This window comes from Falco peregrinus, chromosome 8 (genome assembly GCF_023634155.1).
Source record: "Falco peregrinus isolate bFalPer1 chromosome 8, bFalPer1.pri, whole genome shotgun sequence".
In the NCBI taxonomy this organism is placed as follows: domain Eukaryota; kingdom Metazoa; phylum Chordata; class Aves; order Falconiformes; family Falconidae; genus Falco; species Falco peregrinus.
Genome location: NC_073728.1, coordinates 27,117,429 through 27,132,144, shown reverse-complemented (window position 1 = coordinate 27,132,144; position 14,716 = coordinate 27,117,429).

Here is a 14,716-nt window from a genome sequence, read left to right as displayed (position 1 = left end):
GGAGGCGGGACATGGACGGACACACACCAAAAAAAAGACCAAACCAAAAAACTGCACCTGTTTTGCTCACAGCAGAATTTGGAGAGTAGAACCTACCAGTTAGAGACTAGAGCATCCTGGCTGGTAAGAGGCCTTGATTCAGGCAGAAACAAAGAGAGGTCCTGAAGTTCATGGGGAAAGCAAACACCTTGAATGTTTAGCCATATCTCCAGAGCTGCCCAGTCATTTGTCACTGGATATCTACAGAAGGTCATGAGGTTGCCAGCTCCACTGACTGCGAAGTGTGACAGAAAAGCATGGAAAGAATCAAGTGTCATCCTTCCTAGCCCCAGTCTTCAAACTCTCATAGTGCTATTGACTTCAGCTAGTCTAAACATTTGCTTCAGCAGAGAGTAAGATTTGAAGAATTTAGGGTGTTCAAGGGAAGATATGTTTCTAAAATAAGCATCTTAACAAAAGTGCTCTTGAAGTAGTATGGATTATCTCCTTCCTCCTCGCCTTTCATGTCTTCCTATGAGAAAACACACTGAAGGGAACAAGCCTGCACTGGGAGTGGCTTCCTCATGGTTTTCAGGCAGTGGCTGTGGGTAACCAGTAGCTTGAAAGAGAGAAGCCCATGGATAAAGTGCTTGAGGAACTAATCCAGGACGGATGTGGGAGCACATTCAGACTCCTCTTCCATAATGGCTGGCAGACTCAACAAGCTACAGTGAACTCTGCAGTAGACTTGGATCTGTAATTACTCTGGTTAGGTGCATGCTAGTGAGGGAGAGGGGAGGAAGAGGTGGCATAAGCCTCATGCACCAGTCAGAGCCCACTACCTTTGAATGCACGTTGCTATCTGAACTGAAGGAGCAACTGGCAGAGGTAGTATGTTGTTACTGTACAAGAACAGATGGTTAAAGGGAGATGAGATACATTTCTGTCTCTGCTAGCCAGCAAAAATACACGGATATTCAAAATCCTGGCTTCTCTTCCTGATTCTGGGAGGAAATGTGGCCTAAGCCAGTACACTCAACACAATCAATCACTTAGTTTTAGTATGCAATCTTTCTAAAAGGCAGATTGTCATAAAAGGGATCTTAGCTCTGTATACATCTCTTGTAAAACCTTTCCACAAACTTATTTTTTAGATGTATAAATGGTCCCTATCTGTTTCCTCAGGCAGTGATACAGGGCTGACTTAAATGGAAAACTGAAAAACTGGGTAGCTGAGACTAATAACCATGACCTTCCATGAGGCTGGTAGCTCACTGCGCTTTTCTGTAGCTCAAAGAACAAATACTGTTGTGACCACTTATACCGCTGGTTTTTTGCAGTTATGCCCTTCAGTTTAGGATTTCAACTTATCTGCCTGCCATGTAAAAACTTATAAACTGGCATTTTTCAGACACAGCATGCAAAGACTTTGGTCGCTGGACCACATTCAACTCTTACCAGGTGTAAGAACCTCATGTGCATTGCCATGTCCAGGGGTTTAACCCCAACATAAAAGCACCTTCTTTCTCAGTTCATTCCCTTTCAGGTTTTCTCCTGAAAGCCTTAAGATTTCAAACTGGTTCAAGAAAAAACAGTTAGGGAAAAAATGTCTGGTTTAGAAGAGTAATCTATTTTCCTCCATCTCTTTTTCAGAAATGGTCAGACTGTTAAAACATTAATTACAAAAAAAAAAACAAACCACAAAAAACCCAAAAAACCCAACAAAACCTCCACACACACACACACACACACAAAAAACCCAAAACAAACCAGAAACAATAAAAAACCCAAAACAGAAAAAAAGCCAGCCTGAGGCAGAGCATGAACATGGAAAGTTTCAGTCCAAATGATTAAAATTTGACAAAGCTATAAATCCATGAAAAGAAGAACTTACACTGGAGAGTGTTAAGAAAATTTAATACCCACATTGTTATTCTTAACGTTAATTACATAATGCATTAATAAATGGGTAGGGGTTGTTATTCACAGAGGTGCATTTGGCCAGTACAGCACTTACTGCCCCTTAGGAATTCACTCTCTCACAGCAGCTGCTGGAAGAAACGTTATCTGCTGGGCAGGCACTGCTGTGTTGTTTGGAACTGCGAGAAAGGAGTAAGATCCCATGTAAGGTTATGAACCCCTTTTCAACTTGTGCTATGTATCATTAATCTTTAAACATGATGTTCCTGTTCACATTCAAGCAAATACCATACTGCCATAAAAGTTTCTTAAAAAAAATAATCATCGAACTAATTATAAAGGTAGTGAACAGAGAAGCTGATTCATTTTAATAGGCTCAAATAAGAGATAATGATCTAAATACCTCCACATTTTAGGAAAATGTGTACCTGGAACCTACCCAGGGCTTTCACAATGGGCTGAACCAGCTCCTTCAGACTCTGGGAAAGTTCAGACCCACATTCCCACTCTCTGGCTCGGAACCATCTCAGCTTTGATCTTGTGTGTATTTCATCAAGTTGCACACCACTGGTTCCCCATTGCGGCTCAGGTCGATTGCATCATTCAAGAAAAGTGCTACGGAAGGTGTGGGGGAAATAACCATTTTTGGTCCACACTTACAACACACACACGCACACACACAAAGAAAGAAAAAATAAGAAAAGAAAGAAAAGACAGAGAGAGAAGGAGGAGGTGGCACGTGATATTGTAGGAGCCATTTTCACTAAGATGTGTTGCTGCGAGGGTGAAATGCTGCTATCATGAGGTTTATTCACTCTCAGCCAGAAGTTGTGAGCCTGAAAAGGGGATTTCCCAATGAAATTTTGTGGTTTGTGTTACGCAGAAAGTAAGAGCCTATGAGTCTTAATGGCCACTGAAAGCTTTAAAGACATATCAGCATGCTTGATACACAGACAGGCGACTGAGCAGACAACTGCAACTGACTTCCCAGCAGATGGATAATTTCCATGGGCTTCACATTTGCTTAGGAAAAAATCAAGACTTGAGCTCCTGATTCCTGCCTCAGACTGGAACCAGTTTGAGTCTGTGGCGATGTTTCCAACAACATATTTGTTTGGTTCTCTCCATGAGCTCAGCCTGAATCCTACTGATTCGGAAAAATGAGCCAGAGCAAATGGCCCAGCTTGGGAGTGTTTCATAAGTACTGATATGACACATAGAAACCAGAGTTTGCATGCCTGGAGGAGTGCTGGCACCATAAGGGATCTTTAAGCAAATTTGCCTTCTATTTGTTCAGGGCACCAACATAATGTTTCACAAGGCTCTACTCGCAACCTCTAAATTGCTCGGTTAACCTAGACTTAATCCCACCAGAAAAAAAAAAAAAAAAAAAAAAAAAAGGAAAAGAAAAGAAAAAAATCTCCTTAATCCATTACATTCTTCAACTCAAATATTTTACTGAAGAAGTGGCTTTTAGACCCGGTTACCCAGCTTACGATGAATTTAAGAAACACTTTGTGTCAATGTTTTCAACAGACACCAGAACAGATAGACTGTTCACTGGTGAGCACTGAACAAATGAAACAGCTGCATCTGCCCTGCACCACTGTTCCTGCAAAAGAGGCCATAAATGCTTACTAATCTCTAAGGAGCTTGTGCAGCTATTCAGGGAAGGGCCACAGAGAGCAGGAGACCTCCTCTTTCTCATTTCATTTATCTTAACGCCATCATAAAGCAATAAGTGAGGGCAGTAGGCTCCCTGACTTGTGATTTCAAAGGAAGGTAGCCCTATATCCATAGTACAACCTGGTTCTAAATGAATCCTTAGTAAAAAAAGCAACAAGAGATTCTTAGCGGTAAACAGTATTAATCACCATTTCCCATTGGTGAAGCCTAATATGAAGTGATTAAAGACTGTTTACAATGAGGGAGGGAGGGTGTCATGGGGGTGGTATTTGGTTTGACAACCATTCATTTCCCAAAATCCCTGGGAACCATATTCTTGGTTTAACTCATGGAAATACCTGAAGTCAAAGGATTAAGACAAAGTATTATTCCTTTCTCACTCCCTTGTGCCACAGTCTCCTTTCTCTGCCTCTGTCAGCCAGTGTCAAAAAGTATCACTGTCTGCAAAGACCCTTAACCCTCCCCCCGAAGGTGGTTGCTGTCTGCTGCTCAGACCCCACAGCCTGTGAGAAGGTTTTTGGAATCTGGATGAGCAATTGGTTTCTGCAAGACCTGTTTACCAAAGTCCATTTAATTCTTTTGGCTTTGGGCACAATCTTGTGTTACTGCTGTCATTTTTTTCACTGATATTTGGAGGCAGTTTCTTTGCAGAATAAAATGCCTACAAGCACTGCAGGTTGGTTGCCTCATGCCTGGCAAATCTCCAGCAGCTAACCCATGTCCTGCTTATATTCCAGGAACCTTCCTTAAATAAAATTAATTTTTGCTTAGGTGGACTTTTATCATCAAGCCAAAAATATAGGGATCAGAGCCAATTAATTATTAGAGATAAACAGAGCCAAGGTGATTATTAAGTCCACTTTACCATTCTTTGGAATTTTCTGGTTGCTGCAATACTGAATCAAAGGGATTTTCCAGCCTTCCTAGCCCTGAGTAAATTTTCCTTCTTGCAAATATCTAAGCTCTACAGTTTGGTTTTTTTCTGAAAAGGAAAAAGATGTAAAAGTACATGAATGCATTTCTCTTCTCCAAATATGAAATGTAGCAGTTTGGGTGTGGTGATATTTGGCACTTCGACAGGGTTTTGGCAATAGAGGTACTTATCAGTGCTTGCAAGCAACTTGGTATAACCAAGACTCTGTGTGATGGCTATCCCACTGTGGCACTAGGATGTATTCAGAGTACAAAACCATTCACTGTGCAGGAGAAGTTGTCTTACTAGACATGCTGGGGAAACAAAAGGGAAAAGGGAGACAAAAATACTATTTTAATCTCACAAAAGCGCAAACTAGACAGGAATGTGATATAAGATGTCTGAAACAGAGCTTAAATACCACAGTTTAGAACTCATGGAATATAAGAAAAGACATGATCCACACATGCACTCTTCCTCTGGGATCTCCTGCCGACAGCAGGAGCTGAGGATAGTCAGCATGTTATAGGATTTAGCTCAGACTCTCTCTTCCAGCGAAGTAAAAAGGATTAAATTTAAGATTTGTAATACATGTTCTACCACTGCAGGAAAAGCACCGAGGGAAGTGCAGTGCTGTGCTAATTCCAGGTCTTGCAAGAGAGCACCTTGTCTGCAGAAGAAAAAAATGTGACTGTGAATAGGTACAAGAAGCAACATCAGGAACAATTAACTGCAGGGGCACAATTTAATGGCTTTTTAAAGTTTCCATCACTCAGTCATAGGGAGGGGTGGGTTTTTTTGACATAAACCAGTGACAAATTGCTGGTGAGAACAGAGCCAAAGGAATGGTTCTGTTTTAACATCAGGAGTTAATCGACCCAGCATAATCACACACTTTGGTTATATTTATCTAATATAATTCACTGAGAAAAATTCTTGAGTCAAAATAGCAGGTTTCCAGAGTCAGTCAGGGAGCCTGTTAAATAAATACCACGTTTTGAGGGGGAATATATCAAAAGGAAGTTTCACGTTTCTCAAGCAAAAGGTCTGAGCCCTGGCATTTTTCTCTCTGCTGTTCAATTCCACAAACATCTGAAATAAGGCAGTCTGCCTGCTACTGAAAACTCCCAATGAAACCAGAAACTGAGGGAATATCCCAAAAGGAAAAGACTGGATGCTCTGGTGAGGCACTGCACAAGAGCTGTCCCTTGCATGGCTGCCTTCAGAAAATGTCAATGCCAAATTACTGAGTTTAGCAGTTGTCTTCACTCCAGCTAGGCCAAACTAGGGATAAGAAAACATTTTAAAGATAAAATGGCTTAGTCAAGAAAGATTGTCCTTTAGATATTATGCTGGAATGCTAAGTTTTTATTCCCAAACGTTCAGCACTCATCATGTCTGCATCTAAGGCAAACAAGCTATTTCTGAGAAAACCTGACCAGATACTGAGAGAATTATTGCAGGGGCTATAAGAAACTTGGTGTGGTAATTTGCACTCTTGCTCTCAGGCACCTGAGCTAGTATGAATATCTCATTCCTGCACCAGATGATATGTCAGCTTTGAGTCTCCCAGGTAGAGATATATGACCTCTTTTCAACCAGGCATATTTTTAGATAAATTTATCTTCAAAAATAAGATGCCAAAAAGAAAAACTTCTCTGGATATTATTAACGTAGGAGAGCAGTATTTATTATGAGAGTATTTTTGGTGGCTGGTTGCTTTCCACTACTTAGTCCAATGAAGCGGGCTTGTCAAGATTGCCATTTCATTAGTCCCTGTGCTGCCAGTGAATGAAAGGGAACATCCAAAGACAAACACTTCACTGCAGCCTATCTTTCTTTTACTTTTTTAGTGAACCTCAGTTTACGACCAGCTTTAGAGAAGGGACTCTCAGGGGTCATGGATCTTAAATTTGGCCATTATGTTTTTAGGCGTGGTAAGTTCTTGTTAAGGACGGCAGTGAAGGAAAGCACCTTTGCTGGGATTTCTGATCTAAGGCTATATGCAAGGAATGTTTGAAGCTGAGATGTTTTTACGTAGGTATTAATTGAAAGATTTCCTGAAACATCTCTTCCACCTTGAACCCAAGGCAGTGCCTAAAATTAGGGACCATTTTTCTCTGCTGGTAAGGATTCACATCCAGGATAAATATGAACACCTGCACAGAGCCTTTTCTAGGAGCAATGCAAGTGTAAGCTGAGCAGATGATTATTTCCAATGGTGGCTTAGACCCTGCACAAAACAGAATAACACAGCAAAAGGAACTTTGGAGAGATTAGGAAAGAGGTATTGGAAAGGGCTCTGAATAAAGACAAATGGAGTGGGTAAAAGTGCTAATTGGGAGACTGACAAGGATAGCAGAGAGGATGGGAAAAAAGAGAGCTGGCCAAATCAAGTAACAAAGAGAGTATGCAACTGATGATCCAAGGACTTTGTTAAAAGGCAGCCAAGGTCAGGGAGACCTCGAGCAAAGGGACCCAGGGAAGACCCTTCCAAAGTGCTGACAAGAGGGGGAGAGGTCAGGAAATGGAGACACTACTGGAATCCTTGCATTGGACCTTGCAGTGAGGATCCAAACGATGTCTAGTTCTTTGAAGAGATGGAAGAAAACTGTTCTGAGGGGAGAAGAGAACTACACAAAAGGTTTCTTGAAAAAACAAAGGAGAAAAGTAGTTTTGTCAGAGAGGACCCTTGAAAAATTTGCCTTTTAGAAAGATCTGCAAAGAATTTTTTCTCTCTCCTGGACTCTTACATAGTGTGTTCTGCTCAGGAAGCTTTTTGCAAATCAGCCATGTCTCTGTATTTTCACACATTCTGTGGCTTTGTTCCCCAACACACAGCTGAAGCAGAGACTGGAGGATGGAGTGCAGAGACTTTGTAATAGGGGCTTATCCCTCAGCCTCAGGTGGGTATTAATCATTCTGCCTGGCCCAGCTTGATGCCAATGGCAAATAAACACAACGCATTGATCTGTGCTCAGAGGGACTGTTGGATTTGACACTAATCCCTTTTGATTTAAAATTCTTTACACTATGGAGGAGGTGAGTGCATTTTGTCAAAACCAAGAAACACTGCAGGCTGGAGAAAACATTGGAGCATCTTACAACAGGCAATTTTTATTTTGCCAAAACCTCCAGAGAGCTTGAAGTGTTTTCCTGGGCCCTTTCGCAGCATTCTTCTAAATGTTAATCCAATTCCTACTACTTGGATATCTCTGAGCTACTGCCCCTTCCTAATGTCCATGCTTCTGGAGAAAGATTCTCAGGGGTTTTGTACAATTCCTGCAGCAATCAACCTGAAGGAACACCTTCATACCTTTTGCAATAAGGCCTGCATCTTGGTCAATACACATTTCCTTTAGCAGAAAATGGATGTTTTCTCCTCCCTTCTCAGTTATCTTGGTAGGTTTATTACTATGAAGGGACTGAAGCACGTGACTTTTCAACCTCTACTTAATTTTGCACTTGCTACGATGCTGTTTGAGAGCTTGTTGCATGAGTAGACATTTGAAAGCCAAGGGGCCTTGACCCAGACTAGGCCCATTGCCCTTTTTGGTGTGGTGGAAATCTACATGGTGTGCAAAGGGTTACTTAGGTCTTCTGGCTGACACTGCCTCTTCCCTCAATAAAAGCTGCAGAGGGTTAAATACATAATAAACCCAGTGGGGAAGGAGAAGAGAAGAGAGGCTAGCCAAGCTGTTTCTTGTGCAGCAGTGCCAAACTGGTTATTTATAGCACCCGGGACCAGAGGCTGCCATTTTCTCTTTTCTCACTCCCTGTGAGGTGAGAGGCATTTTCACTCTCCCCTGCTCCCTCTCTCATAATTTTGGCAGCTCTTCTCCTTGAACTTGACCAAACGCAGCCAACCTCAACACAGCTGTTTGATAAACAGAAACAGGGGCAGCAGGCCGGGCTTTGAAGAGGCTTTTGCAAAGCAATAACTGAAGGTTTGAATAATGGTGCGCAGTTGGCTGAAAGCTCTTCTCATTTGGAAGGACATCAGGCACAAGCAAGAGTCCGTCGAATAATTAACAAAAATGGAGAGGAAAAAGATGCCAAGACAAACAGGGGCTTTTGAAATTATTACTTCATGGCCTCTCTTCCAAGCATTCAGTTATATACATGCACACATACTAAAGGAATAGCCTTATACGTGTGTTTGAGCAAGCTTGGTACCATGATGAGATGTCGGAGGAAGCTTTTGACACATCCAGGAAGAAGAGAAAATATGACACAGGTGAGACAAATTAGCACTTCACCCAGAAACCAGAACATTTCACCCACCTTTTTGCTTCCACATTTTGCTTCCATGTGCAACTTACAGATGCAAAATGGGGGTAACAGTAATAAATAAAAAAAAAATAGATTAATGAACATTCAAAGTTAGAGGAAAGGGATAAAAATAGACAGACTATCTGCTGCCATCTGAACCCCCCTTGGAAATACAAAAGACTGGCAAGAGGCTTTGCTGACCTAACTGTACCTGTGCAAGTTCCCATCCTCTGAGGTGTGAGTGTTCAAGAAAAGGAAACTTCTTCCAAATGGGATGGGCAGAGGGAAGTATCATTGTTTTGTTTTCTTTTTAAAAGATATTCTGCCTGGACTTTTAGGATTGGATCAGGATGTGGAAAAGGTTTAAGAGAAAAGACCGGTGCTCTCAAGATGGGTTAACACCCAAATTCAGAGTCGTGGACATCTACCTCAGAGCTCAGTTCTAATTTGCCTTTTGTGTTAGAGCTGGCCCTAGACATCTGGTGGTAAACAAGTTTCAGTTTATTTAGACATCATGCCTTAAAAGAGAAAAACATCTGATGAAACCCAAAGCTCGTCTTAAGACATATTACCCCCAAATTTTATGTAAGCCATATTGCCCCAGTGAAAGCTTGGTCCTAAATACCCACTCTTGTACATTGCCTAGTCATGTTTTCAGTATCTCAGGAAGTGGGTTTCCATTCTTCCCTTTATAGCATTTCCCACTGACCTGGGAACCCCACACCAGAAGCTTTGGCATGCTGTTTTTTCCCTGTCCACCTGTAATTTTTTCACTGGGAGGGAGGAATGAAGTAATGAAGGACCATCCCATGACTATATTTTTTCCTTAGCTTCTAGCACAAGCAAGACATTGAGGTTCCACAAGCAGCTAGAACAATTGCCTTCTGTGAACTTGACAGGGGATTAATTTTGCACAAGGTGTTTCTGAAGGCTTGCAAATAGTTCCTGAATTTCAGTGTCAGTGAGTGCCTCTGGCAATAGGTTAACAAGACTGTTAAAGAGAGAAGGCTTGTCTTTCTTCAACCAGCTGACAGACTATGGTCGTTAGCAGTCCCCGCTTTCCACCTACACAGCCCTGGCCTGGAGATCTGTCTCCATCATGTGATCAGCCCCAGTCCCTCTGAAGGCATTTATTTCTGCACTCACACTGGGCCATGCCAGGTCTGTGGAAGTCTGTTCATGATGCAAACATTTTACTTAGGACCCAGGCTCCCCTCTGTCTCATGCTATGTGCTTCCCTTGCTGAGGAAGCACATGCTAATGCATAGCAGGCCCTGGGATCAGGCTGTGTGGATGACAGCTTCATAGCTAGGCTTCCATTTGCTCCACGCAGTGATATTTAAAGATGTGATCAGACCTTGAAAACATTTGGGACCCGATGTGATTAGTGGAGGCTTGCTCCAGCACTGTTTAGACTGGCAGGGGAAACACAGCATCTACCATCTGCACTGGTGGCATGGAGCCAGGAAAGGGGTTTTTGGGTGGTGCTTAAGAGAAGGACAAAGTTTTACCCCCTTCCAGGCCTCAGCATTGGTTGTGGACACTGGCTGTGCTGACAGAAGGCAGCTTTTACTGGCACAACAGGTTGTGCAGTCCAGGCCTAGCACTGGCAGAAAAGATCTGAATTAATGCCAGCAACAAAGGTGGTTTCTTGGACAGTCATCTCAAAGGAAGGGGACTGGAGACCAGTGATTTGCTGAGCAGCCGCCAGATGCTAACCACTTTAAGCACCTCCAGGAATGAACTGGATTTAGCCTGCTAATTTCTGAAGTAAAGCACTCCAAAACCCATTACCTCCTTTCTTCACAAAGTCACCCATAAAGGTCAACTGGAGGTGCAACCCCAAATGAGGGACCAAGCTCATGACATGCAAGAAGGGGCTGCTGTTTCAGAGTCATGACAAGTCTGACAGTGCTGCATTCTTGGATTGCCTCCATGAATTTGACAGGGGACTAGGAAAAAGGATATCTAGGTGCTTTCCCTCTTTCCAGGATTTGTCCTGGGGGTAAATTGTTTCATCCATGAGGTCCTTGTCTGTGAAAACAAGTGAAACTAATGTGTCATTTTTCTCTTTTCTCTCTTCTTAATCCATCACTCTCTCTAGTTTGGCAAATGTGTTTTCAGGCATCTGAAAAACCATTGCTGCAATTCTTTGGAACTACTTTTATAAGCAGAGATTCCTTCCAGAGCAGGTGCCCTACAGCACAGAATTTTCAGCATGATTTCTTCTTCCTCTTAGCACAAAGAAAACTAGACTCCAGGCATCTACAGAGGTGTTGATCTTCTGTCTTTGCAGTGTATAAAATAACAATTCTTTGCAAATTTTCTCTTCAGGGGGTGGTAGATCCAGGCCTAGTGTTTAACCAGAATGGGTTCCAGTGTGGCATACAGTAAATGAACAAGGCAGTTGGGAAATTTGGATGGAGAGAGGGAATTCATGAGCAAAAGCATTGGACAGAGATCTTATGACTTCTGAAATACGCTGGCTTTTGAGCCTCCTCAGCAGAGAAACAAAGGTAGACACCTAGTGTACACTCCTCTAGAAAGGTATGTTGGAGAACCTATAGATGACAGCCAGCCATGGAGGACAAGTGTAAAAACCCCCACCTGCCCATAAGTCATGAGGTGGGTATGTTGTATTCAGCACTGCCAAGAGACCAGTCCAAGTGTGGTTCTCTGTTTATGTACACAAACAAATAGAAATCAGAGTTGTGAAGCTATGAAAATATAATTAAGAGATTCGGTTCTGTCCCCTGTGTGACCTAGTAGCTCTAATGTAGAAGGAAGATCTCTAAGCCTTTCACCCTCAAACTGTTGGAGCCAACGTGGTGCAACTTCTGTGAAGTCACAACCATTGACAAACATAATCTGAATCAGACCTGTATTTGTGTCCCCTGAAATGACTGAGGTGGTTGTCCTGAAGGAAGAGATGCTAACATGAATTCACCTGTTCATGGGCAGGTCAGGAACCTGCTAAGGAACACAGCAGGGACACACTATCTTCTTCTGTCTCAATGGCATGACAAGTTCATCTGGAGAGGACAGGCTATAAAATGCTGCTATGTGCATGGGAAACATCCTATTAATAGGCAAGGGACACCAAAAGCTAATGTGCACCACTACTCCTGGAGCCTTGAACTACAGGATAAAATCCTTTGACATTTCTCTGCCTCCATGCAGGTTATCTAAACCTGCCAAATGGTGAACTAAGCGTCTGTACAGAACTGGAAATGTTTGCTGAATTCTGACTCATGACTTCAGATGTCTGTTGACAAACAGAGAACTGTGATTCCCTCTGTGTGAAATGATAGGAGCAGAGAGATTTATACTGTGGCTGCTTCTTTGACCAAGTCAACTAAATAATCTAGCATGGCTGTGTTTTCTCCTGTGGATGAGCCTAAATCATATTAATAAACCATTTTTTGGGTAACCAAGACCAGCTAACATCTTCTGCTCCTCGTTGACCTCTGTCTGAACACTGATTGTACATATATGCCCAGATCTCATATAACAAACATGACCAGGAAGTTTCTTGATGTCATTCCTGGTTTATGTAGAGCACAGCACCACAGTAGTCCGTTTCTAACCAGTCTGCATCAGATATGTATGCTTTACCCTTATTGCTAATGATTCTTTAAAATGACCATGTGTGTATGCAACAAAAAATCAGGGAACAGTGACAGTAAGATGTTTGTAGTACACCTCCTGCCCCAAAGGATCTGGTAGATGGTTTGGAGGGCTTTTTTAACTGTGATCTAAAAGAAAAAACCCACAAACCTAAAACCCCAACAAATGAAACAAAAAATACCCCATATTATAGGCAACTCCTCCAGTCACCTGGGGACATATGCAGCAATCCATTGAAACTCATGGAGGGGGCGATGGAACAAAATGATTCATTTTTGGGCTTTGACTAGTCTAGCAGAGATAATGTTGTTATTCAAACATGACCAACACTTCTGTCCAGCAGACAAAGGCTGCGGCACTGGAGTCAGAAGGGCTGGGTTGCTCTCCTAGTGCTGGTGTTGGCTTGCTGCTGGATTCTGGGCAAGTCCTTCTCCATTTGGAAAGAAAAAGAAAAAGGAAAATAATAGCATGGGTACGGAGAGCTTGGAAATCACATAAAGTAAGAGGAGCTGAGTGTAACTGCTACGCAGCAGTGTCTATGGAACCACTGTGGTATGTTTGCATGGGCCCAAGCCCATGTGCGTGGGCATGGACACAGGCTGACTGCCAGGGAAGGAACTTGCTTGTTGCCTTAAATTGGGCCCAAGCTCTTGTCCACATGAGTCTGCACAAATGGGAATTGTAGATGATGCCTTAGGCTATGATCCATGCCATCAAGAGTTATTCCAGGTTTAGCCCCATCCTAAGCCCAAGCACAGGCATTTTAAGCTTGAGATACAGCCAGCAGTGCAATGAAGCTATAAGCTATAGGGTGCTTAATTCTGTTCTCAAACCCCTCTTCACCCTGTGGTGTAGACCTAACTCCTTCTTAGAGACTGCTTTCTCAGAACATCTGCAGGAGACTCCCTGGCACCAATGGGATGAAGAAATTGCAAAACACAAGGGGGGGGTGTGTGATGGGGGAGCAGCAGCGCAGCTCTGGCCAGACTGGCACTTCCTTCAGGTCAGTGTCGAGAATGTGGCTACAATGTGCGTTGGAGACCCACCAGCTGGGCTGTGAGTAGTCATTCTCAGGTGGAACTGTGCATGGTGTTAGTTGCACTGCTGCACAGTGGGGCTGCTGGCCACAGAAAGAGCCAGCCTTAGGCAGGGTCATCCAACTGGCTGTTCAGCAGAGCCAGCTCTTGGAGCAGAGGTTTCCTCAGAGAACAGCCCATGCTGGGGAAATTTATCTGATTTTGCTTGCTCTGGATAAACACTGAACCTGGATTTCATGTTGGAGAACTTGTTTCCCATTGAATTTGTTCTGTCTTGTGCTTTCCTACAGGAATGACATTGCAAAAGGTACCTCTTTCTCCTTTCTCTTAAATGCCTTTCCAGATTTACACCCTCCCAGCCCTACAGGCAGGCTGCCTACTCATATTTAAAGGCACAGTACACAGAAACCAGAATTACAGCTGTGCAGCCCATGCAGTCATGTCTGCAGGACAAACACGTGCATCAGCAGAGTACAGGAGGCAATGAACAACTTTTTTCCTTCCTTTTTTTTTTTTCTTTCTTTCTTTCTTTTCTTTTCTTTCAGTTGCTATATGATGGAATGGAGATATGTAAGAACCACAGGAAGCATTTATTTTAAGTACAGGCTAATGCTGTGAATGCTATTTGCATTACATGACAGCCCTATGAACCACAATATGAATAAGGAAAGGAAAAACTAGTGCTTTCCTGACCAGTAAATCTCTGTGTTCCTTTCTCAGGTTTCCTATCAATGCCAATTTGCATTTCCTTGCAGACTATTAGGGACGTCAATAAGTTACAGAGAGCATCACTGAGGGTTCAGAATTGCGTTAGGGCTTTTGAGTAGATGCTGACATATTTCTGGGGGGCCAGAGGTGGGTGGATGCAGGAGCTAAAAAAAGAGATGTTGGTCTGGCTGATATGTATTTCCCTTGATATACAGCAGGTAATTTAAAGCCATCAAAGTGAAATCAGTTTTGATATCCTGAAAACAATGCTCTCTTTGTTCAGCTGCAGAAGAAAGACAAGCAGGCAGGCAAAAGCAAAATATTCTAGCACAAATATCCTGCTGGTTATCAGGCAGATAGAAGGAATCAGGCAGAGGATAACCTCTGTTTGAAATGGTCAGTGTCCTGGCAAATATCAGCATGAGTAACTGGAGTTCATCAGCCTGTACTTACACTTGGATACAGAACACCATACCCGGACATAGTGTTATCTTGCATTAAACTCTCAACCACCTGAGCACCTCAAGTGAAGTGTGATTAAGTGTCCTGCTGACCAGCTGCTCTGTCCAGCTGA